General features: G+C 43.9%; 1 protein-coding gene and 1 long non-coding RNA gene across 7 annotated transcripts in view; one reads left to right on the forward strand and one right to left on the reverse strand.

Annotated features, from left to right (window-relative positions):
- Positions 1-26,859, reverse strand: part of elf1 (E74-like ETS transcription factor 1) — a 277,826-nt gene that overhangs the window by 127,587 nt on the left and 123,380 nt on the right. The gene's annotated exons all lie outside the window — the stretch shown is intronic.
- LOC144492388 (uncharacterized) overlaps positions 20,194-26,859 on the forward strand; it is a 28,047-nt gene continuing 21,381 nt past the window's right edge. Inside the window, exons 1-3 of the long non-coding RNA XR_013497585.1 lie at positions 20,194-20,238; positions 22,784-22,894; positions 24,909-24,988. This is a non-coding gene — a long non-coding RNA (uncharacterized LOC144492388). The remainder of the gene's footprint in view (positions 20,239-22,783; positions 22,895-24,908; positions 24,989-26,859) is intronic.

The raw sequence follows: 26,859 nt of genomic DNA on the forward strand, positions 1-26,859 counted from the left end.
AAAATTAAAATACTCAACCTCAGGGGAAAGACAAACAAGAGTAAGGGTTTAACGAGGCAGCAAGTATTTGTAGTCAGCTCAAAGAAGCTATTGAAATTCCAACTAAAACAGCCAAGGGCCAGTTCTGATATCGCAGCAAACCATCATCATGCGTTTTCACTGATCAAAGTTCAATCTCAGGTTGCACTTTTAAAGAAATGTAATCATTTCTTTATGATGTCTTATTGTGCTATGCTTTTGCTAAGTGGTCGTCTGTTGAAAAGGCTGAACTCCAACACAGAAGGTTGGCTGCTCGGGAAGCTTGTACATATTCAGTGAATTTAATTCCTTGCCCTCACAGCATTGGGGCTTGCGAACACTTACATCGCCTTCAATCAGTTTCTCAGAAACCCCGCTCCCCACTTAACAAAAATGATATGCATGTGTAGCTTTAAACAGAACGTAAATAATGCTCAAGTTAATAACTATTTGCAGTAGCTTTGTAAAAAATACATTGCAATTATTAATTTTATCCAGAAATGTGACATCATGCCCAGTGACCCATAAAGCAGTTTTACACACTTTTAACCTCATTTAATGACACTGACTCAATCAGGGCCACAGATAAAAGCAGTCCCCGCTTCCTCTTCCAGAGTAAAGGAGGTGGAACTGTGGTCTCAGAAAGGTCAGAGGCCCATCTTACAAAATGGCTTCACCAAATCATAATAGCATAAAAGACCATCCAGCCCATTATGTCTGTACTGGCTCTTTTGAAAGAGTTGTCCTATTAGTCCCACTTTCTCACTATAGCCCTGCCAGAATGATCTACCCTACTGGTGCTGGCCAGTGGAAGGGTGGAGTGGCGGGGAGGGGGGCGGGGGGAATGGGAAATCAAACTGCATTTCATCATCACTTTAAAACAAATGCATAGCTGCTACTCTTATTTCAAAGCTGTACAATGTAAAAAAGGGGAAGTGGCCACCACACTCGGACCTTTGGGAAATATTCTGGAATCGTCTCTTAAATGACTCAGCCTCAAGATATCACCGCCAGGGGAACGTAGCATCACAAAAAAGACGTCAAAACCTTTGGCCCAGTTATTTCGATTTGATTGAGGTCAATTGTTCAATGGCCTTAAACTTAAATTAGCCCCAAAGCAGCTTTTGGAATCTGTTATCAACCATTTGGAACCCACCTCTTGACAAGGTGATTTGAACATCTAGATGGCTTTGTACGCTGGTGAATTAAAAGTTCAGAAATGTATTCAAAATCATGCAAATATTTGAAGAGTGAAAAAAAGGAGCCAAGATGTAGAAGGACTGGAACATGGAGAAAAGGGAGGGGCAAAACAATAGGATAAAATAATGAAAAATCCTTTAAATGTTGATATCATAGACACAGACACCCTACAGTGCAGAAGGAGGCCATTCGGCCCATCGAGTCTGCACCGACCACAATCCCACCCAGGCCCTACCCCCACATATTTACCCGCTAATCCCTCTAACCTACACATCCCAGGACTCTAAGGGGCAATTTTTAACCTGGCCAATTAACCTAACCCACACATCTTTGGACTGTGGGAGGAAACCGGAGCACCCGGAGGAAACCCACGCAGACACGAGGAGAATGTGCAAACTCCACACAGACAGTGACCCGAGCCGGGAATCGAACCCGGGACCCTGGAGCTGTGAAGCAGCAGTGCTAACCACTGTGCTACCGTGCCGCCCTGTATATATCCTCGCATTTGGTATCATTCAGTTCATGGTGTAAATAATGAAAGAAATAATCAATAAAACAAGAAATGGCTAGCTCAGAGATCGATGAGGGACAGATTTGACAACATTTCAATATCCCAATGAAGGATAATTTCCAGTGTTGTATTTCTGGCAAGGCTAGCTCCACATCGCAAAACTACATTGGGAAACTAAGTGATTTTCTAAACATTGGTCAGACAGAACCACCAGATGCCAATTTCTGTTTTTCTGGGAGAGGCTCCCAGCCCACCAGAAAAGGTCAAAACATTAACCCAATGGTATGGATATTGAGTCATGCAGAGCAGACATTCTCAGGTTCAATACTTGTGTCAAACAACTGGCACACTGATTGTTCTCAGGCTATGGAGGGAGCAGAGGGGAACAAAACAGTTTCTCCAGTTTAATTGTTGCCCAAAGGTCTCTGTGCTGGATGTGTGTGTGAGTGAGAGAGAGAGAGAGAGAAGGCATCTGAAGTGTTTCCCAGGGTTGAAAAAAATCTGAAAGTAGGTTGCCACATGAAGAATGGCCACCTGAGGCGATGTCGCCTCCACGAATTAAAACTATCAAGAGAGGGCGAAGGTGACAAGGGGGCAGGAAATGAACATTTCACCCATGATTTTTGACCCTCTCACGATAAGATTCACTACACCAACTGGAGAGCAGCAAACAGAGAACATTTGATTTGCAATTGGGGGTGGGATTCCACATTCAACTTTTCTTGCCCACACTCTTGGTCACATCGCTGAGTTTCACTGCTGTGGGGCAGTTTCCTCCCTATCCAGAGCATGTCCCAGGTGTGGTGTGGGAGTGCGGGCAAATAAATCAATAGCTCACTACTGCCGTGCACTTGGGGTGGAATTTCACCAGCACGTGCGCCTGAGGTTCGTACGATCCCACTCAAGACCAAGGGAGAATGCCGTTCTCCAACCCTCGCCCGCCCCCTGGAATCAGGACGGTCGTGCTGGTAAAATTCCAGCCTTGGTCAGAATACTGGCAGCTGCTCAGAAGCAGATTATCTACTTGAACATAAAATCAGCAGAGGCAGAGTGTTGGGAAAGAATGGCACTGAAAAATATAATGCAGGAAGTGCCCCTTGTCTGAAATGGGGCATGTTGTTCTCACGCCAGCCGTAGCGTGATCCTAAAACACAAATCGTTTGCAGCAGAGAGTGATTTCAATGTAATCTAACCAGCAGTTGCCTGTCAGTTGATGTGAACTGCAATCCTTATGTCCCTCTCATGGGCAATTTTAAAACAGCTACCACACAATGTTGACCTGATGCACAATCACTTCACGAGGTCCCAACTACACACCGCTACATTATTAGGTCAATTATACATTTACCAGCACTAGTCTAAAGGGGTAAGTTCACAACAATCAGAATCAAATCTGGACAAATCGAATGCAACACAAGACTGTTGAAGTCCACGTTAAGAAGTCTCACAACACCAGGTTAAAGTCCAACAGGTTTATTTGGTAGCAAATACCATAAGCTTTCGGAGCAGAGCTGGTGTTGTGAGACTTCTTACTGTGCTTACCCCAGTCCAACGCTGGCATCTCCACATCATGACTACCATCGAAGTCCACGTTACCATAAAACTTATTTGCCCTCACATAGACCTAACCTGGCAGCAAGTTCACTTGCTTTCAAGTGTTCAAGATCTCATGACAAAGCAGAATATTGCTATCATACTACCTGTGATCATTACAATGATAACATCTAGTTCCTGATGAAGCAGCCACACACTTGAATCTTTATTTGCGTTCCCTTCCTCCTTGCACCTTGGATTCTAAGGATGTTAGTTGCCTCTGATACCTGTGCCCACCAAGTTGTTTTTATGTTTGCCAGGTCTGTCTGTTCAACTGGGTTGGGGGGTGTGGGGTTGGGGGGTTGGGGGGGGGGTATATAACCCCATCCTGCTCTTATTGGATGATAACACCCATGCATGTGATCAGATCCAAGAAACAGCAAATCAGGAACCTTCCCCTTTGTAAATTAGGGTGACTGAAGCCACAAGGGTTCCTACACAAGAGACGTTAGCCGTGGCCTAATTGGTAACACACTTACCCCTTCGGTCAAAAGGGTAACTCACTCTCATAATAATATCAGCAGACAATTTTTGCTGATGTGAAACAAGAACTGAAAAAGACAAAGATTCTGACAAGTGCTCCAATTTGTGCATTCATCATGCCTCAAGACCATCCTATTGGGTTGATCTATTCTGCTGTTATTGAATGTGTCTACCCGTAAAGGAAGAAAGTCACACTAGTACACTAGTGTACCAAATTATTTGCCTCTTACTTCTCTGTATAGCGCACGCCATCAAATCCACAGAAAATAACTAACAACATTCTTAAAACCCTCGACAAACAAGTGCATGCCTCTCTAGATTAGACTAAAATTACTGGAAAATTATACATGATAAAAACTAAGAAGCTTTACGTCAACAGGTTGTTCGAGTTTTTCAAAAATAGGATTCAATAAAATTACTCAATGTGTTTAGTGCAAAAATTGAAATGATACAGGGCATGATCTTAACATCCATTTACACAATTATCATTTCATTGGGCCCTGACCTTATTGACATAACTGTGTGTTCATTAGAGTGTGGAAAAGCCAGGGAAAGAGAGAGGTGCAGATTGTAAACAGAAGTACACAGTAAAAAAGATAGATACAGAAAGAAAGAGTGCATGTAAACAGGGGGATAAGAGAGAGAGAGAGAGAGCAAGCCCACGGGAGAGATCAGTGGAGAGTGAGACCACGGAAAGTCTTGGAAAAACTGCTTCAGGTACTAAAAAGGAACTTTCAGATTTCCCATGGCTAATAAATATTCCACTGAAGGGCTAGCTTTGCACTTCTACAAAGAAGTTGAGAAGTTCATGTAAACATGTTGTTTGGGATGGAATATCAAATAGAGGTGGTGTGTAGATGAATATGTGATCCTGGTACCATGAGCAGAATGGTGTAAACATTGAAATACTGCTGCATGGGTTTTCCCAACTTCCAGTTAAGTTAAGGTCCCAAGTTAAAGCAGCAAAAGCAACTCTGGTTCTGTTCCCATGGTTCTGTCAAGGGACAAGGTTCAACCACATCTGTTCATTGTGATGAGGTTGATTGGCCTCAGGTCTGCATGACTGCAAAGTGCCAACAAAAAACAGGCTTCTTCCAATGCCGAGAAGCACCATCACTCAGCTGCTCCTGCTTTGTGCAACGCTGAAGTTGTTGCTTTAACAAATGGGCCTGAACTTTCTTACAGAATCTCCTTCTTTCACCACTTATTCACCTCACCATTGACCAGATATGGTCACCTGCAGCCTTGCAGTTCACAAACTGGAAAGCTTATCGTCTTTATAAAGAAGAGTGAATCACAATATGATCAATCTTTCTCAACAGTCTTACGGTCTTGGCTTTTCTTAAAGCCTGCCCACTAACCTAGCCAGTCCATAATGTCCTGATCTTAGTCAATACTGGTAGCTTCTTTTCGAGAAAAAAGAAACTTGAATTTCCAAATATGTATTGAATGAATGAAGTCACAAGATTCTATGCCAAAATACTTTTTAGTGTACAAGAGTAAACACTAAATACCATCTTGGGTAACCAGCTATACACCAAAATTCAAAATCAACATAGATTAAAAATAAATTAACAAATTGCAGTTGATTGTAAGCACCACATGGCAAGACAGATCTTATGAATTCGCTTGACAATCCACTCAGCATATACATCATCGATCTCAGGCACTAAGGATGCAATCTTACGTGCCATTCACACCATTCTCCCGCTGCAGCGAAGTCGGTGAATTTGGGGGCCAGCCAAATCTCCATTCACTGCACGAGATGGGAAAATCCTGCTGACGTGAACAGTGGTAAAAATCTGGCCTAAGTTGTTCAAAACACTGTCCTGCTCACAAAGGTGTTCAGCTCCTCTTCATTCTAGAAAGGTTTTTGACTGAATCCCAGCTGACAGCATCGCACAACCAACACGAATTCCACAGAAACAGCTGCAACAGCTGTATGTGCGCCTATCTCAGCTTCGGGATCTAGTTTCTGTCTTCTTCAACCTGCCTGTACTGCACCACCGGGATCATCGTCTGAGCCCTGATGCCCCAGTGTTCTTTTTATATATTTCTACCAGTTTCAGTCAACCAAGGAGTTTTGGTTTCTAATCTCAGTTTCAGTCTCAGCTTTCTTGGAAACTGGAAAGGTCCATTTTCTTTCTCAGTTTCCCTTTTCAATTAAGGTCCACCTCAAAAAATACAAGCTTTGAAACCATGGATTCCATCACAATAATCTGTTTGTGGGAGGACTCAGCAACAGTAAACATTGCGCAAGACTCACCAGTACAGTCGCTACTACGTGCTAAATCAAATTCCAAAACAAATGTTACCTCAAACTAATGGGAGAAAAGTAAATATTTTATAGGGCCTACCCAGTCTGGTCAGGCCCCTCCCCATGGCCAGAGGGAAGCCCAATCACACCAACAGCAATATCTCATGTAGAGTTGCCTCTAACTGCATTCCTGCCCTGTATACAGTTTGGATGGACAATCCAGTAGGGATCCTAGCCAGGTAAAATTTACTTCCTGTCTGTTGGCACGTTTAATTTACTATTCAAAACTCTAAAGGTGAGGAAACCCAAGAAAGCTGCCCTTGCTTTAAACAGAGTGGTTGTGGACAGGATCCTTTAAGCTCGCCCCCAATCAGCCACATTTCATCCAGTAAAGCAACCGAATTGCAGTAAAGTCATGGATGGAAGTCAGTCTACTGAAACATAACTCTGTTATTCATTTAACAACAACACAGAAACAAAACTGCTGCTATCACCTGAGCGACAAGTCAAAAATAATAATTAGCAGTGCCAGAGCCCCATATTGCATGAGATCAGATTGTGTGTTTGGGAAGGTAGTTAAATGCAGTGTGCATACCAAATGAGATCACATGTCTTCAGCTGTCACCTTATCAACACACATTTATCCTATCATTATACAACTGTTGCAATTGCAGAACAGCAAGAATTAGTCTTGGATAAGCAGTGACCTGTGTCATGGAATTGTATAGTTCTGAAAGGGAGGCTCAGCCAATTGCTTGGAGCAGTGACTCACCAGACCCTCACCCACTCCCTCCCACCCCGTATGGGTCTCAGAAGGACCAGATTAGACGGGCAATCTACCTGCTGTTAAACAAATTCAGTATTCTCTAAAATGCAGGATTATTTAAATGTGGAATAGCCAAATGACACCATTAAAAACACCTGTGCTTCTCTTCAAAGTCTTTTATGATAGCTCTGAACAACAGGCATCCTTTAATGTACAGATGGCAGAGTAAACTATGCAAAGTCAAGAACTTGAGGTTAATAAAAGTAGCTAAAACTGGAAGATGGACTATCAATGAACTTCGAGGGCAAGCTTGGGTGCAGATTGATGATCTCATTGCTGGAAGGCATCTCTGGATCCTCACACCTCCTGATGCGCTGAAATGTTCAAAGTGCTGGTGGAGGGGATGGTGGTGGGCAGGATAGGGAGGTGGGAATTGGGAACCTGCTCACTTCCATTTTACAGCTTAAAAGTAAAAAAGTTTATTTATTAGCCACAAGTAAGGCTTACATTAACACTGCAATGAAGTTATTGTGGAATTCCCCAAGTCGCCACACTCCGGTACCTGTTCGGGTCAATGCACCTAACCAGCACGTCTTTCGGACTGTGGGAGGAAACCGGAGCATGCGGAGGAAACCCACGCAGACATGGGGAGAATGTGCAAACTCCATGCATTTAGTGACCCAAGCCGGGAATCAAACCCAGGTCCCTGGTACTGTGAGGCAGCAGTGCTAACCACTGTGCCGAGCTTGTTCAGCTCCTTGAGGAGTTTGTTAGCAGGAAGGGGGGAGGACCAGATTGCAGTTTTCAATCTGTAAATCAGTGAGTCAGACAAACCCCTGCGTGTTAGTGCTCAGCTGCCGGGTTCAATTTGGGCAGAAGAGGCATTCATATGGTTAAAACGTCAGCCCCTGGGCTATCTTGGGCATTACCTTATATGGCCAAATGGCTGCAGCTGTGGGTGGAGAGGCTGCTGGCCCCTTCAATATGATGCCAAATCTCCTCTACCAGACAGTGGCAGGCCCGGACATGCCTCTCGCCTGCCTCTGCCACTTGACCCTTGCTTCCACCCAGTCAGTGTCACGACCCAATTTGCCTCTGACCTAACTAGGACATTTGTAGTTGAAGATAAGATCACGTCAGCGACACAGCTGTGGCCTGGGGTCAGGATCTGGAAATTATCCTGATGTCGGACTCTTAACCCCAAATTGAAACTCCAGCACCTGGAGTCTGAAATAAAAAAGGAAAGTGCCGGGAGTACATGAGAGCATTCAGCATCGAAAAGAGAGAAAGGACGGAGGAGACTGGTCAGTCAAATTGTTAACTTGTTTTTCTCCGTTCGAGGTTAACTGACCAGCTGAGCTTCCAGTGTTTCCCCTCCAATTAGTATTTTGCAACACACAAGATTGATGCGCTATAAGGCAGTGGGTCGGTGGTACCACACTCACATCTCAGACGGTAGGTTGTGGGTTCAAACCCCACACCAAGGATTTGAGCATTTAACCCAAGTTGATGCTTTACTGCAGCACAGAGGGAGTGGTGCCCTGCAGGTCGTGCTGTGCTTTAGATCTGACATGAAGCAGAGCTACTCTTGGGTCAAAAGAATACAAGAAGCCAGTGCACTCTTTCAAAGAAAAGTAGGCAAACTTCGCCCCAAGTTTCTATCCAATATATCACTGAACCAACATCAAAAATCACACTTATTTCATTACTGTCTCTGGGGCCTCCTCTCCACAGTGGCTACAATGTTTCCGACATTACAACAGGAACATTACAATGCAAGACAAATTCAACATGTTTCACTTTCCTTTACGGCATTTTGAAATGTTGTCTGGTGGTGAAAGATGTCTTAGCAAGAGCAATCGTGACTTAAGAACACTTGCTGCTAATAGGTAGGAAAGCAAGTTGAAAGGAGGGTGCAAAGTCTGCAAAGGGAGATAGGATGGGTAAATATGTGGGTGAAAAAATTGGCAGACAGAGTACGATGTGGGAAAATGTGAGGTTTAGCAGGAAGAATAAAGCAGATAATTATTTAAATAGAGAGAAAGGCTGCAGTACAAAGGGATCTGGGTGCCATGTAAATGAATCACAAAATGTTAACATGCAGGTACCGCAGGTAAATGGGATATTGGCCTCTATTGCAAGCGGGATGGAGAATTAAAGCAGGAAAGTCCTGCTACAGCTGTACAGGACATTGGAGAGATCACAGCTAGAACGCTGCGTACAGTCTCTCCTTGCTTAAGGAGGAATATACTGGCATTGGAAACAGTTCAGAGAAGCTTCACTGGGCTGATTCCTGGGATGAAGGGGTTGTCTTATGCAGAAAGGTTGAGCAGCTTGGGCCTACGCTCATTGGAGCCTGGGAGAAAGGCAGGTGTTCATATCGTTTCATACGATTCGGAGGAGGGGGGTTGCTGCTTGACAAGGTAGATGCTGAGAGGACGTTTCCCCTCATGGGGCAAGCTAGAACTAGAGGGGCCACAGTTTAAAAATAAGGGGGGGGGGCGATTCTCCCAGCCTACCGTGCTGTTCTAGCAGTGCAACAGACTGGGAGACATCAGCAGAGGTTGTTCCGGTGGCTTCCCGCTGGGCGCCACGGCCTCCGAGCGTCTCCGGCTCCAAGTATTTTTTTTAAAGAGTAATCAGCTCTGCGCCAATTTCTGGCGTTCGATATTTAAAATCGGCATTTACATTTGATTAGCGGGCCCAGGACTGAAGTCTCCAGGCCCACTAGAGTCTCCAGGCCCGCTAGGGTCTCCCCCATCCCTTGCCAGGAGTGGTTAAGACTAGACCAATTAATGAATGCTAAAAGTAATGCAAATTTGATCAGTTTTCATACAATTAGCATTCAATATTTAATCAGGTCAGGTGATAAACCCACCAAAACTCCTTCAACAACACCTCTAAACTCATGACCATTACCATCTAGAAGGACAAGGGTAGCCGACACATGGGAACACCACTACCTGGAATTTACCATCCAAGCCACTCGCCATCCTGACTTGCAAATATATCACTTCACTGTCGCAGGGTCAAAATCCTGGAACTCCCTAACAGCACTGTGGGTATACCTACGCCACATGGAGCGCATTGCAGCTCACCTCCACCTTCTCGACAGCAATTAAGATGAGCGATAAATCTTGGTCTAGCTAGTGATGCCCACATATTGTAAATTAATTTTTAAAAAGGTTTAAATTAAATAACATGGAAAAGCTAAACTAAGGGGTTCCGAATTGTTCACTTATTTAAAATCAGAACAATATAAATAATAAAAGTTAAACAAAAACATCTGTTAACCTCCATACAAAATAACATGGTGTCAGTATAAGGAAAGGATGAGTAGCCACAGGTCATCATTTAAGTCTCAAGTTTATTCTGTTAAGTTGGTTATAGTCCAATAATTTGAAGCAAGGCAGAGGGTCTTGGTTTTGTGGAGTGAGTATCCTGTACCATGTGGGAACACCAGGACATTTCTCGTATCTTGGATAACCACTTGTGCAGCAAGTGTCCGTAACTAGAACTTTGGTTGTTGGAACTCAATGGCAACTGATGTCACTGCAGTATATCTGCAAGACTGAAGATAGGCCAACTGCACATTTCTGAATGTGGCCACCCTGCAGCTAAAGGGAGTGCAGACAGAGAGGCAATGGGTGGCCATCAGCCATTCAAGGAGGACCTAGCACGTGGTTCACCTCACTGTCCAACAAGAATTCAGTCCCGGATTCTGGAGAAAGTGATGGTTCATCTGGGGACTGCAGACTGAGTGTGAAGTGACAATGAATTTGGCCCAGGCAAATTAGAATCAAAGATGGGCAGGCCAAACTGTTCAATGGGCTGCCTTGAAAGAAGAGGTAGTTCAGGTATCATCATTGTACATTCCTATGAAGGAAAAAGGTGAGGACAAATAAGGCCCGTGTTCCCAGATTAATAAAAGAGGTGAAGATTAAAGTGAAGCTGAGTGATAATGGCAGATGTCAGGTTGATAATACGAGTGAGAATTAGACTGAATATAGAAAATTCAGAGGGGAAGTGAAAAAAAAACTAGTGAGAAACAAAGAGAGAGAGTATAAGAAACGACACTAGCGGCCATCGTGAAAAAGAATCCAAGGGTCATGAAAGTTCATGAGAATAGTTCCAGGGATGAGGGATTTCAGTTGTCTGGATAGATGGGAGAAGGTGGGCCGATTTCCTTCGAGAAGAGAAGTTTAAGAGAAAATTTGATGGCAACGTGCAAAATCATGAGGGGTCTGGACAGAGAAGACAGGGAGAAACTGTTCCCATTGGCAGAAGGGCTGAGAACCAGAGGGAATTGTTTTTACACAGGGATGGTTAGGGACTGGAATGCACTACCCGAGTGAGTGTGGTGAAGGCAGATTCAATTGTGGCCTTCAAAACAGAATTGGATAACTATCTGAAGAAAAAATATTTGCAGTACCAGTGGAAAGGCAGGGGCCGAGGTGAGTTGCTAGCCCAGCCCATCTATCTGAAGTCATTTGGCCCAAGTTGATGTTTAATCAAGCTTTACATGAGCCACCTTCAACCCTCTTCAGCATAACCTAATATTCTTTCTTCCTTGTAAATTCCCATCAAGTGCATCTATTCGAGTCACTTCAACTATTCCATGTTATAACAATTTCCATACTCTCTGGGTAGAGAAGTTTCTCTTTTGAATTTACCAATTGTTATCTTATATTTAAGGTTTCCGGTTGACCAAATTTTGAACCTTAATGCCCTAGTCAAGCCTTATTCTGCTACTTGATGGAGGAATAGGCAGAGCGAGAGAGAAAGAGCGAGAGAGAAAGAGCGAGAGAGAAAGAGCGAGAGATGGGCGGCATGATGGCACAGTGGTTAGCATTTCTGCCTCAGTGCCAGAAGCGGAGTTCAATTCTGGCCTTGGGTGGAGTTTGCACATTCTCCCTGTGTCCGCATGGGTTTCCTCTGGGTGCTCCAGTTTCCTCCCACACTCCAAAGATGTGCGGGTTAAGTTGATTGGCCATGTTAAATTGACCCTAGTGTCAGGGGGATTAGCAGGGTATATATGTGGGGTTGCAGGGATGGGGCCTGGGTGGGATTGTGGTCGGTGCAAATTCGATGGATTGAATGGCCTTCTTCTGCCCTGTAGGGATTCCATGATCAATTCTATGAAAGAGAGAGAGAGAAAGCAAAAGAGAGAAAGCAAAAGAGAGAAAGCAAAAGAAAGAGAGAAAAAGAAAGAGAGAGAGAAAAAGAAAGAGAGAAAAAGAGAGAGAGAGAGAAAAAGAATGAGAGAGAGAGAGAGAGAGAGAGAGAGAGAGAAAGAGAGAGAGAAAGAGAGAAAAAGAGAGAATCATAGAATCCTACAGTGCAGAAAGAGGCCATTCGGCCCATCGAGTCTGCACCAACCACAATCCCACCCAGGCCCTGTCCACATATCCCTACATGTTTACCCACTCACCCCTCTAACCTATGCACCCCGGGACACTAAGGGGCAATTTAGAATGACTAATCAACCTAGCCCGCACATCTTTGGACTGTGGGAGGAAACCGGAGCACCCGGAGGAAACCCACGCAGACACAGGGAGAATGTGCAAACTCCACACAGACAGTGACCTGAGCCGGGATTCGAACCCAGGTCCCCGGAGCTGTGAAGCAGCAGTGCTAACCACTGTGCTGCCCAGAAAGAGAGAGAGAGCGAGAAAGAGAGAGAAAGAGAGAAAGAGAAAGAGAGAGAATGAGAGAGAGAGAAAGAAAGAGTGAGAGAGAAAGAAAGGAAGAGAAAGAAAGAAAGAGAGGGAAAGAAAGAGAGAGAAAGAGAGAAAGAAAGAAAGAGAGAGAGAGAGAAAGAGAGAGAGAGAGAGAAAGAGAGAGAGAAAGAGAAAGAGCGAGAAAGAAAAAGAAAGAGAAAGAGATAAAGAGGTGTGAGGGATGCAGAGGGGCCACGGATGGAAAAAAAACACTAACCACCTTTCCCTCACCTGTATAGATGGGTGCTCAGTACAACGTTCCTGCTGGAGAGGACAGAGGTTGGCACTTCATTGGATGCAATGTACAGTAACTTTGGGACTCAGGAACTGTTCCATTCGAGAAACACCTCAATTCAGAAATTTGTTCCACTGTAACTTGTTGGTTTGTAAGTAACAGAAGCCCATTTATCCTTTCACACAATCCTTTGTCAATTCCTTATTTGTTTTCTTGATGTGCCTGATCTTTTGATGCACTTCTGTATCCAATAAGTGGCCTCCCTGACACTATTAGCTTTGAGGGTTATTTTTCTTTGGACACTGTTCAAGTTCAGTGAAACATATCCAAGTTCAGGAAATTCCTACAGCAAGTAATGTGAAAACTATTTTCTGGCACTGTTCTTGATATTGCATCAGGCATGTTGAGAAATGCAAAGCATCTTGCAAGACACCTCATTCAAATCAATAATGACGCTTTAACTCTTAAAAAGATTGGCCGTGCTCAAACCATAAAAATGTACTTAGTACTGAGGGGGAGGCTCATTAAAATGGATAGAAGGAAGCTCGAAACCCATAACATCTGAATCACTGATGATTAAGCGTATTGCAATTAAGCACATGAGCAGACTTAAGATAATTTCAAGTTAGGGCCGAGCTGCTTAATCCATTTAAAGATGTCACTGATTTAAACTCTATACAAGAAGAATAAGAACAGCACTTATTTTTATGGCACCATAAACATCAACAAAAGTCCCAAAATGTTTAATGGAGGTGAAAACAATTGGACGTGTAAGCAATGGTAGGAGAAAGGTTAAAAGAGGTGACTTTAAGTCAGATCAAAAAGACTCATGAAGGCTTTAAGGGAAAACATGGCGAAAGGTGCGGGGTAAAGAAGATTTCAGAATAGGACAGGGGGAATGGGTGGGAGGATACTGAGATAACTGAAGATGGAGCAGTCGGAGTCAGCAGAGTGAAGACCACAAGGGGGATGAGGATCATCAGTAGTTTTGGCTTTGCTCAACTCTACAGCCTGGATTTTCCAGTTGATATCATTATAATGTGGGAGTAATTCATTCATACAAAATCAGAATTAAATAACCCTCATCTAAAATTCCAGCCAATGTCTTCATCACTGAAATTCATTTTCATGCTCTACCTATCCTTTAAACGGCTATAATTCTCTTCTCTGAGCCAAGTTACATTATCACACAAGGGTAATGAACAACGTACAACGTATCCACACGAGTATGATTGACACAGGATCAGCCTCCTCGAGTCTTGATCAATACTGACTCTGGCCTTACAACATGTTCATTGGCAGCTATAATGCATTTGTAATATAGGCCCGCATTTTAAACAGGACAGCAAAATCTGCTCTGAATGTAGAAGGCACCAAATCACAAGGTAGTTTTTGTTGCCTGCCTCTTGGGGCAAAAGTGGTGCCAAGGGAAATGGGCACCATGGGTGGCGCTTGCCACTGGTCAGGTCTGGCTCTCAAACTGTCCATATTTGCCAAACTCTCAGCACCCTGTTGTGACCTGGGTGGGCAGCCTATCATGAGACAGTATGCGTCTCCCCCCTGGGCAGCATGCAAGATCTGTAGCCATGGCCACGGAGTCAGGAAGAACGTCATGTTTGAGCAACTGTGCCCGTGATAGAAGTATACAATAGCTCTGCCAGTTTCTCAACTCACTTTGGAAAGGGAACACAATCAGCTCAGACAAAATAGGAGATCATTTGTTGTTGGAAGCAAACTCAGTGAATCACACAGCCAATGTGACCCAACGTACTTGTGTTGGTTCCATGAAAGAGCATTCCAACGAGTCCACTCCATTGTTCTACCTCCATAGCCGTGAAATCTTTTTCTTTTCATGGATATATCCAATTCCCTCTTGAAAGTTACTAACAATTTTCATCATCTCGCCTCTGGTTCTGGGGTGGTACGGTGGCACCGTGGTTAGCACTGCTGCCTCAGAGCACCAGGGGCCCAACTTCAATTCCCAGCTTGGGTCACTGCCTGTGTGGAGTTTGCACATTTTCCCCGTGTCTGCGTGGGTTTCCTCGGGGTGCTCCGGTTTCCCCCCCCCACCCCATCTGAAAGACGTGCTGGTTAGGTGCATTGACCCGAACAGGCGCCATAGTGTGGCGACTGGGGGAATTTCACAGTAACTTCATTGCAGTGTTAATGGAAGCCTTACTTGTGACGAGTAAATAAACTTTTAAAGATACCAACCCTCCATCAAGTGGAAAGTTTCTCATTTCCTCTGGAAAACCCTTCAGAATTTTGAAAAGCTCTATCAAATCTCCCCTTAGTGTTCTCTCCTCTAAGAATTTTGGGTGTTGCATTCATTTCATCCTCACCATTCAAGCATAGTTCAGTAAACAATGGTTTTAAGTGGCAGGGTTGCATTTGCTCTTCTTAAAAGGGAAAGGGTGTGATTGTTTTAAAATTGAACTTGCAAACAGTTCTATTAGGTCCCAGTTTGCATATATTGTTTGCAAAATTGACACTCAACAGTGCTGCTAACAAGGAACAGCTTGCAAACAGTTGCATCATCACAGAATGATGTTTATGTTCAAGGTCAATGTTGTAACGTCAGGCCCAGGCCATTGACAGTAAGATTTGAATACTGTTCATCCATCTATTTAAAAATGTCATCTGAACATGACACGGTGGCACAGCCTCACAGCGCCAGGGACCGGGGTTCAATTCTGGCCTCAGGTCGCTGTCGAGTTTGTGTGGAATTTGCACATTCTCCCCATGTCTGCGTGGGTTTCCTCAGGGTGCTCCAGTTTCCTCCGACAGTCCAAAGATGTGCGGGTTAGGTGGATTGGCCATGCTCAATTGCCCTTAGTGTCAGGGGATTAGTGGGGTAAATATGTGAGCTTACGGAAGTGATGCCTGGGTGGGATTGTGGCTGGTACAGACTCGGTGGGCCGAATGGCCTCCTTTTGCATTATAGGGATTCAATGATTCTATGAAACTAGTGAAAAGGGTCAAACATCTAATCTGCAAAGTTCAAATATGAATATCTAGTGCATTTAAACTACACTCCTGCACCCCATTTTCACACTAGCATTAAAGCAGAAGTTTGCACACCTCTTCCACAAGTTATTTTTAATTCTGAGATTGACTGATTTTTGTGAGCAAGGTATTAAGGGATATGAGGTGGGTATCTGAAGTTAGGTCACAGACCAGTCACAATCTCATCTAATGGTTGAACAGGTTCGAAGGACTAAATGGCCCATTTCGGTTCCAATGTTCCCAAGTTCAGACATTTTACAATCATCTGAAACTGTGCACTGGCAAAAAAGGGTCTAGCTTTAATATCTCATCTGAACTCCCAACAGCGTAGCACTCTCTCAGTATCGCAGTGCCATTGCCAGGCTAGATTCTGTGCTCCAGTCCCTGGGGTGGGACTTACGAATGCAGCTGACACCTTGCACAGAAGACGGCCAGAACCAACAAGAAAATGAGTTAAAATGCAAATTTTATTGCAAACTGAACCAGCAAATGACTTAAAATTTAATTAAACTTAAACTGTAGTTTGTACTTTGCCACCGATTTCAAAACTCTGAGGTTAATTGTGTGTATCCAAACATACAAGAGCAATGAGCTTGGCACTCGTGCCAAGGATCTATAAAGTAGTCTTTCACAGAACTTGTTCTTCTGCTAGGTTTCAGAGCTTCCTGTTATCTGGAAGTGGTTTAACATCCTTGGGTGTTATTTGACACATTAAGGGGCTGTTAAGCCACAAGGTTAGTTGACCGCCTGGCCAGTGGAGTCCTATTGGAGTACACACACGCACATTTTCTTTTAATTGAAGGAAAATCAAATCGTGCAGTAATTCAATGGAAGCAACTTAATTAATGCAGCGAAGCATTTAGTGTCTGTAAAAGTTCAAACCACTGAATAATTAGAATTAAGCAACCTTGAATTAACAGAAGCAGTTCAAAAGACTGTAATAAGTATTTCTACTCACTACCTTCCAAGGATATTAGGTGGGTCATCTGGCCCCGTCCAATCATCCAATCCAGCCATAAGCCAATGGACTTTTGGCTGGGGCACAGCATTTCCCGCGGCAGCACGGGAAAATCCCGACCACTGTTTTTTTGAGAGTGGAAAACATTACCAAAGAACGGACCAGAGCATTAAGGGTAACTTATCCAGTGATTTCTCCGAGCGGAAAAGATACATATACCTCAAAGTGATGGCCATCTCCATTGTTAATAATCAATTCCTCTCCCATCTCTATAGCTATTCTGACAAAAATGTGCAGAGCCTTCGGCCCCCACACAAGGGAGAGGCTTTTTTATATCCTTCACTCAGGTTAGTCTGATCTGACAGTGGAAAGGAATGCTATTTCATTGTACGATTCACCAAATTAATTCTCGCACTCTAATCAATATGCTATTTGGTGCATACCGACCCAGAAGGACTTTGACTCAATTGTGCATTACAGCTGTAAATTCAGATCGGCCATATATTGGAAAAAGGTTTTCCTGTTCAAAGTCCAGAGTTTGATATTTTCTTTAATTCAAATGTGCCCAGAGTCAAGAATCCACTGCCCATTCACCTTGCAGACTAGCTTCTGCATTGGAGTTTACTGCCTCAGTGTGAGCCCAGGACATTTTGAATGATGAGGTGCATTTAAACACAAGTATCCATGAGTCAGAAAAAGTAATTTATAGTAGTCAGCTATTCCCATTAAGCGCCTGTTCCTCTTATGAGATTACCCCACCTCCCTCGTTTTTCTTTCTCTCTGTAACGCTGCCAAATCGTAATCAACTCGCATACAAAACACTGTTAGTGGGCAAACAAAAGATGGAGGTGTCAATGAACTTGCACGTCAAATACAGGCCACACTACATGAAAAAAAAGTTTATTTATTAGTCACAGGTAGGCTTACATTAACACTGCAATGAAGTTACTGTGAAATTCCCCTCGTCGCCACAGTCCGGAGCCTGTTCGGGTACACCAAGGGAGAATTTAGCACAGCCAATCCACCTGACCAGTCCATTTTTCGGATTGTGGGAGGAAACGGGAGCACCCGGAGAAAACCCACACAGACACGGGGAGAACATGCAAACTCCACACAGACAGTGACCCAAGCCAGGAATTGAACCCGGGTCCCTGGCGTGGTGAGGCAGCAGTGCTAACCACTGTGCCACCGTGCTGCCCAAGCTGTTTAAAACATTCTGTGACCTTCAGGTAAAAATTCTTCTTTACTGAAGGTTACAGCTGCAAAATGGTTCCAAATTCAACAGTGCAAAAAACTCTACTTTGTGCCAGCTAGCCAACATTTGAATGGAGGAATATCAAGCTTATAAATCAGAAGTTGCAACCTTACCCTTGAAGCGCGTAGCAGATAATGATGAATGGCCAAAGCTCAGATGTACGCTTTGAAGTAACTTGAAGGGACTAATGTCAAACTCTAATCTCAAATTCAGAGCTTCTGATTGGCTTCCGAGGATGAAATCAAAGTTCGCAGGACCAGAAAGTAAAATTAAACAGCCTTCAGCATTCAGTTTTACAATATGAAGACGGAGTGCCCTGTATCCTTCAGTGTGTGGTTAGTGTAAACTGCCAGTATATAGCCCCGAGGAGAATGCAATCCCAGCAATGATACATTATCCTCAACAGTTAATACTGTGTTTGCAATGAAAAGGCATCAGGGGGACACAGCCTCCAAAGCAGACTCTTTAACCAAGTGACAGCAGTTCTACGGTACTCGGCATTGTTTAAAGCCTAGATTTTGTCAGGTATTTATTCTTGGCAGCATCCAGGCTGACACGAGGTGCAATTCTCCCAAGCCCCCACTAGCGGGTTCAATAGCAGAGTGGAGGGGGGTTAATTCAGTGGGAGGCCCAAAAATTGGTTTCACACCGGTGTGAATTTACAGCGGGATCTTCTTGCAGATGTCGGCAGGAAAACACGACAAATCTTCCGGTGCTGGCCACATTAATTGTTCACTCGGGTGTTTTGTGCCATATCCCGTGGTGGGGCAGGCCAGGAGGTGTGGGGGGGGGGGGGGGGGGGGGGGGGTGTCGCGGGGAGAATTCTGCCAGTCCTGATGGATAATCGATGTTCTGAGTTAACTCGAAGAACTTTTGCCATTGCGCTCAATGTCGAGCTGCAGATGCAGAATGTTGTTAATAATGTAATAGTTCTATGTTTTTGCCTAGAATTAATTGGCCAGTAAAATTACCAACAATTAAAACCATTTGTCTACACCATAGACAAATGGTGCCTGTTATGGCAGACCATGAAACGCACTGGAGGCCAACGTGAAACTGCATCCCGCCAATGGGTTGCAGATGAAGGCTTGACCACACAGGCCCGATTCTCTCTGGTGCGAGTGGGAAAATATGTCAGTGTGAAACACATCTAGAACAACCTGGTGTGCAGAGCAGGACTCATGGACAATACCTGTAGCTGTCTCAAGAGTTCAGGAGGGAGGCCGCTGGCAACTCTGGACCCTAGAACAGCACAGCAGTGGGCGGGAGGTGGGGAAGAAAGGGGGGAGCATTGGTAGGTGGACCTTCCTGATTAGGAGTCATTGAGGGGGGTCCATCTTCCAGCCTCAGAATTCTCCCAGCAACCCACATTCATTTTCAAGAGGTCCACCTTCTTCCTTCAATATTGGGATTGTGATGTTGGTGCCTGTTCAATATGGCATGGATAGAACAATGGACAACGTACCTTCAGGCCGGCCCCACCATGGAATATGGCACAAAACACCCGAGTAAATAATTAATGAAGCCAGGGCCAGAAGATTTGACGTGTTTTCCTGCCAGCATCTGCAACAGGAAACACTCAACATTCCCACCCCTGCCACAGGACGTAGTTCCCAGATGGGAGAATTTCACCCACCAATACTGAGGGAATGCTGCCATCTGAGATACTGGTGATCAAATAAGAAGTTAAACCAAGGCTCCACCTGCCCTGTCAGGTGGGCACAAAAGATTCCACAGCACTATTTCGAAGAGGAGCTGGGGATTTCTCGCTGGTGTCCCAGCCAACATCTATCCCTCAACAAACAGCAATCAAATGGATTTTCTGATTATCCCATTGCTGTTTGTCGGAGCTTGCTCTGCACAGATTGGCTAGGGTATTTAATTCACTACACTTCACTGGCTGTAAATTGCTTTGGGACGTCCTGAGGTTGCTATAAAAATGCAAGTCTTTCTCCCTTGAAGTTAGTCAAGAAGTAGATACTATAGTTTAAGCAAAATCGGTAACACCAGTAGGGACCATGCATTGTTACATGTGCAAAGCAATCAAAGAAAATGTTGACAAAAGCTCTCCCCCACCATTTTTTCCATGGTGCTGTTTAAACTTTGGCTCTATACTGAGGTAGGAGGGGCCACTGTTTATTGGAGAGGTTTGAGCAGGGAGAAAAAAATATTTCACAATTCTCTTTTACAGTACATGATGAGAGGTTGAAAAGAGAGCTGGAAGTGGAGCAGAAAGGTGAGATGAGGAGAAATTTCTTCACTCAATGTGTTGTGAATTTTTGGAATTCTCTACCCCCCTAGAGGGTTGTGAATGCTCTATTGTTGAATATATTTAAGGCTGGGACAGGTCACTCAGAGAATTGGGGATAGGGGGAACGAGCAGGAAAATGGAGTTGAAGCCCAAGATCGGCCATGATTGTATTGAATGGTGAAGCAGGCTCTTTGGGGTCATACGGTGTACTCCTTGTTTCTCATGTTCTTGTAGATTGGTGGTAGCACTCTTGCCTCAGAGTCAGACGTTCACAGCCCACTTCAGAGACTTGAGCACCAAATCGGGTCAACACTTCCAGTGCAATACTGAAGGAGTGCTGCACTGTTTGAGAGTGCACTCTTCAGACAAGATGTTAAATCAAGGTCCGGCTGCCCTCCCAGTGAAAGATCCCATACGGCACTATTGCCAAGAGAAGTTCAGTTCTCCCTCATATCCCTCAATCAACAACACAAAAACCAAAACAAAATACAGATTATCTGTTCGTATTCCATTTCTCTTCATGGGACTTTACACAAATTGGCAGCCACATTTCTGATGTTGCGACAGTGACTACACCACAAAAAGTACTTCATTTGCTGAAAGTATTTTGGAGCAGATTTTATAAAAAGCATGACATAAATAAAAATCCTCCTTTTCTTGTACTCCTCGTTATTAATTCTAGAAGAGGGATAGTTTCTGTAACCCAGAAGCAAATGAGGCTCTATAACCGGTATTTGGGATTTTATTTAAAAATAAATTGTGATGGTATCTCAACCAAAACAAATCACCAATAAAAAAGTTTGATAATCCTTTTTCCACATTTCCACTTCAACCTGCAAGATGCCCAAGGCAAGCAATATTGCATTTTCTAGCCAAATGCCTATAAACATATAAATATCCTTGCCAATTATGCTATTTTTTAAAAAGAAAATTCATTCTCGGGATGTTGCCGTTGATAAGGCCGGCATTTATTGCCCACCCCTAGTTGCCTCAAGATGCTGGTGGGCCACCTTCATGAACTGTTTCAGTCCTGTGTGGTAACTGTGCTCCCACAATACTGCTCCTCATTCTCCTAAGATAGCAGGCTCTGTGAGGGTGTTGGCGACAATGGATTGGTCCATGACTATGCTTGGCAAATTACTGCAGTGGTTTGCCGTTGCCTCCTGCAATATAGCTGATCAGGAAACTCTCCCACACTGACCCCCTTCCATTGGGCGAATTGAAAGGCTGATAATCAAGCTGTTTGGCCATATGATGAAAGCAGCTTCTGTGGCCCTCAGGACATGAACGTGGAGCTTCTAGCCCAATAATAGGGACAGTCTCCCTCTCCCACAATACTCATCCATATTAAACGACTGCAATAATACTTCAGAGTTAAGAGCCAACCATGTTATTGTGGGACTAGAGTTTTATCCAAGTCATGCCAGGCAAGGAGAGCAGGCCTCCTAAAGAGGACACTAGGTGAACCAGTTGAGTTTTTCTGTCAATCTGACAGCTTCATGGTCACTTCCAATGATGCCAGTATCTTATTTCTGGATTTTTAAAACTGAATGCAAATTCTCAAACTGTCACAGCAAAATTGAAAGTCAGATCCCTTAGATCATTCAGCCAGTAACATAACCCCGACGCTGCCATATCTCTCCTGCACTCTCATTTAACCTGTTTATGTGCAAATAGTGTACTTGATAGAACTAGACCTGACTTGACAAGTATGACTACAAGCTGCATAGTTATCAGGCCAGTTTAGCCATGCAAATAAACAGTGCATCACTCATGTTCCAGTCAATTGCTCTCGATGTAGCCAAGTAAAGCAGTAAAATATGTTCGTGAATGCAGCTACGCCTAAGCTTGTGTCTTTTTTGTGTATAATTGAAATTCTCTGATTAGGCACAAAAATCAGGGAAGTAGTTTTACATTTCACAAAATTGCTAATATGTGGGAGGACTCCATTTCCAACATACATCTCACCACAGCAATAGTAAAGAGGAAAAGGATGTAACAGGCATGCAGAATAAGACAAGGAAAATGGGGATGATAGGACAGAAGCTGAGGACAGGGATGAAGATGGGGAATTTTGGGAATGTTTGCGGATACACCGGAGTTCTGGAAAATGGTGACTGAACTTGCATTTCAGGCTTTCTGCTGTTTATTGGCACCTAATCTTGTTGGTACACAGATACTCCCTTGTTGACTGACTCACAAAAAATCCAATCCAGTGGAAGTCCACTGTCACCAACACCCTCATAGAGCATGCTACCTTAGGAGAATGAGGACCAGTATTGTGGGAGCTCAGTTACCACACAGGACTGAAGCAGTTCAAGAAGGTGGCCCAACAGCATCTTAGTTTGGTGTATTGAATCGAACAGGCACCAGACTGTGGTGACCAGGGGAATTTCACAGAATTGCAGTGTTGATGTAAGCCTTACTTGTAATAAATAAACTTTAAAGTTTAAAAAATGGGTTGGAACAAATGCTCAAGTTAGTCCAAAATGTGCATCACTTATTTGAAAAGTTTCCATCCTCTTTTCAGGAAGTTTCACCATAAATAATGCTTGGATAAAGGTGTAGAGGACAGCTCTTCTATCAATCCACACAATCCCAAGCGCATGGCAAAAGATGGCATAACCTTTGGGATGATCAGGTGGGTGCAATGAAATGCCAGCACTCAGGCAATGAAAGGGGGAGGCAGGAACAGTTAATCCACCAGTGCAAATACATATTGTTCAGAAACATGAACTGGAAGAATGGGTAGCAGAGTGGCACACATTTGCTAAAGTTTTCTATTTGCTTCCAAATAACTCTGAACAAGACTTGGATAGAAAACAACAAAATGTTCCTTATGGATGGTAGCTTTCTCCCAACACTTGGTCTTGGATTTACAGGTAAAAATGGTTTCCATTAACAGATTTGCCTCCTCCGAAGCGAGAGCTGTGCCCCATACCATGCAACAGGAATAACATTCCCTAGAACACCTGCCCTCTAAACATGGCATCACCCACTGGAAATCCAGGGAGACATCAGTCACATTCTCCTGTTTGGTTTCACCTTTTCAAAACAATACATACAGCATGAAGCAACCAGCAGAAATACTGGTTATACTTCTTGCTGCAAATGTTTATGAATGTTTTGCACTAATCAATTATTCCTGATTCTTTGTAGAAAGGTAGCAGCCTCTCTTGAATAGCTGAGGACAGACAGACAGACAGACAGAAGATGCATGTTGGGATTCCATTGGGTGTGCCTTCAAAATGGCGCTATCCAAATAATACACATTTGACCAAAGGTGTCAATGATGCATTCTGACATCCAGTCCAGCCAATGCAGAATTACTGTATCTAGCCAGCTTTTATGCCCCATTGCTTTATATCAGGTTCACATCGGAAATATCAAAATGTTTAAAATTTTAATAGTGCTTAAATGCAACTGCTCCTTTTTCATCAGAAATGGTTCCCGTTTTCATCTTTTTCTCTACCCAACATCCATCTTTGGTTTTCAAACAATCGGCAAACTGGTTCCCCCTCCCTTCCTCACACTGCCCCTGTCATATTCACCCAGTTTTTCCCCCACTTACCCCTCTCTATCCCTCACAGCACCACACCTGCCCCCCCCCGCCCCCCCCCGCCCCGCCCCCCGCCCCCTGGCCCCACCCCCCCCCCCCCGCCCAGCATTCCTGAGGAGGGGCTACGACCTCAGCTCAATATAGTCTCACTTCGAGCACCTCCAATCCAAAACTGAATGGTGGGCGCATCGGACCAATGTTTGATACCAGGATATAGTTCTCCATGTTAGCACTCAACAACTATCACCAATAAAATAGCTTTAATATTGTTAAGTGAAATTTATACAATTTCCGAGATACAATGGAACTAATATTCTCACCAAAATCAGCAGTCCACTACATGAAGTCTCATTGTTCCATCATCTAATGGATTGAAGCCTGAACCACAATATAAACTAACAGATGCACACTCGAGGGAAATGGTTCAGCAGAAAAGGAGCACAGTTTTGTTCAATATGCCAAATGCAACCACCAGCCAAATGCACTTGCACTGCTCTAGTCTTACCATGGACTGAGTGGGCATTTCGGCAGCATAGTGACATTCTGAAAACGACACAAACTCAGCGAAGCTGAAGATGCAAAACCTCCACCCGTCAACTTGTGTAGAGGCACTGTTAGGTTGAGTTAAAAGATATTAAAAATACAGAAACTCTATTAATGTCCTCATTGCTGTTTGTCAGAGATTGCTGTGCACAAGTCAGCTGCTGTGCTTCCAATATTACAATAGTAACTAAACTTGTAAAGTTAAAGTTTATTTATTAGTCACAAGTAAGGCTTAGATTAACACTGCAATGAAGTTACTGTGAAATTCTCCTAGTTGCCACACTCGGGTCAATGCACCTAACCAGCACATCTTTCAGACTGTGGGAGGAAACAGGAGCACCCAGAGGAAACCCACACAGACACAAGGAGAACGTGCAAACTCCACACAAACAGTGACCCAAGCCGGGAATCGAACCCAAGCACCTGGCGCTGAGAGACAGCATTGTGCCACCGTGCCGCTCCGATGTGTTTAATGTGTTAAATGTTTAATCGGCTACAATTCTGAAAAGTGTTGTGTAAATGCAAGTCTATCTTTTCATGTTCTTGGTATCAGGATGCCGCTGGGATACAGGCTGGATTCAAAGTCAGCTGCTATAGTTCACTATTTTAAAGACACAGACACCTTAAGTCAAGGTAGGAGTTTCTTCCAATGAAATGAGACATTACATTGCGAAGTTCCGACGGTAATGCCCATATTTTGGAATGTTCTGTTTTTCAATTTTGTACCCCGGAGAACAATCTGAATACTTTGACGTGATATGCTCCCTCTGTCCAGCAAGAGCTCAAGGACAGATGAGATGCACTGTATATTGTGGCGTTGAGAAACCAAGTGAAAACCCAGAGTCCATAAATGTCACCAAACATTTTGACTGAAGGTAGTTGAAAATCGAAGCAAACCATAAGATAGTGGTTTGGGTTAACAAAATATTTGCGGGGCTATTGGCAAAGTACAGGGAAGTGGGACTAATTGGATATTTCTTCCAACGCAAACCCAATGAGCCGAATGACTTCTCTCCTTAAATTTCTACGACTCTAATTAGCAGTAACCCAGATGAGGTTGGAGGAAAGTACGAGTTAATTAAAGTAAGACAATATTATCAATGACTCTCGATTCAACACAGTACAGTTGTAGGGAGGAGGAAAGGCAGATTAAGATGACACATTCAGAACTTAGAAGGCACAAGAAAATAATTGAGAGGAATGCCGATCGCAGTAATCTCGACAGAACAAAGACACAAGAAAAGTTTAAAGTTTATGAGTCACAAATAAGGCTTGCATTAAAACTGCAACAAAGTTATTATGAAATTCCCCGAGTCGCCACACTCCGGCGCTTGCTCGGGTCAATGCGCCTAACCAGCACATCTTTCAGACTGTGGGAGGAAACCGGAGCACCCGGAGGAAACCCACGCAGACACGGAGAATGTGCAAACTCCACACAGACAGTGACCCAAGCCAGGAATTGAACTCGGGTCCCTGGCGCTGAGAGGCAGTAGTGCTAACCACTGTGCCACCGTGCTGCCCCACAACAGTGTTTTTTATGATGATATATGATGGTTTAATGCTTATAATTACTGAGATCAGGTTTTAATCCTAAATTATTTTAATTTAATTAAAATTTCATCATCTGCTATGGTTGGATTTGAACCCATTGGCCCATTAGTCTGGCGTTCTGTATTACTAGTCGAGTGACATTCCCACGATGTCATCATTTCCCCCGCAGAGTAGAGCACAAATACCAGCGTGGACCGATTGTACCAAGTGACCATTTTTTTAAGCCTTATTTCCGAAGTGATCATGTGTCATGTCTGCTATTCCTACTTGCTTCTGTGCTGGAGAAAAGTGGGGGTTAGATACGCAAGAGGAATTGTAACGTCACTGGCAATGTAAAGTGAGTTCTAGAAGAATTTCCCTAGACTTAGAACCTCAGGATCCCTACAGTGCAGAAGGAGGCCATTCGGCCCAACGAGTCTGCACCAACTCTCACACAGAGCATCTTACCAGGTCCAGCCCTATCTCTATAACCTCTCGCATTTACCTCACTAATCCACCTAACCTACAAATCTTAGGACACCGAGGAGCAATTTAGCATGCTCATTCCAGCTAACCTACACACCTTTGGACTGTGGGAGGAAACCGGAGCACCCTGACAAAACCCACGCAGACACGGGGAGAATGTGCAAACTCCACCAGACAGTGACCCAAGGCCGAAATTGGGTCCTTGGCGCTGTGCGGCAGCAGTGTTAACCACTGTGCTAACGTGCCACCCAAACTGGGAGCTGTATTCACATTGTTGGCAGAACTAGGCCTCATAAAGTGTTAAGAGTCAAGATTTAAAAAAAAGAGGAAACTGCGTTTTTCAGAGCTTTTGCAACAGAGGACCTGTGCGAGAGTTCTATCTGAGGGGAGTGGAGATAGTGAGGCCAACATGGTTCGATGAAGACAGAGCACGGGTGGTGGTCTTCGGTTCAATTTTGTAAGAGATAAGAAGGAACAGCAGCTGTTAA

Source organism: Mustelus asterias, chromosome 4, assembly GCF_964213995.1.
Source record: "Mustelus asterias chromosome 4, sMusAst1.hap1.1, whole genome shotgun sequence".
NCBI lineage: Eukaryota > Metazoa > Chordata > Chondrichthyes > Carcharhiniformes > Triakidae > Mustelus > Mustelus asterias.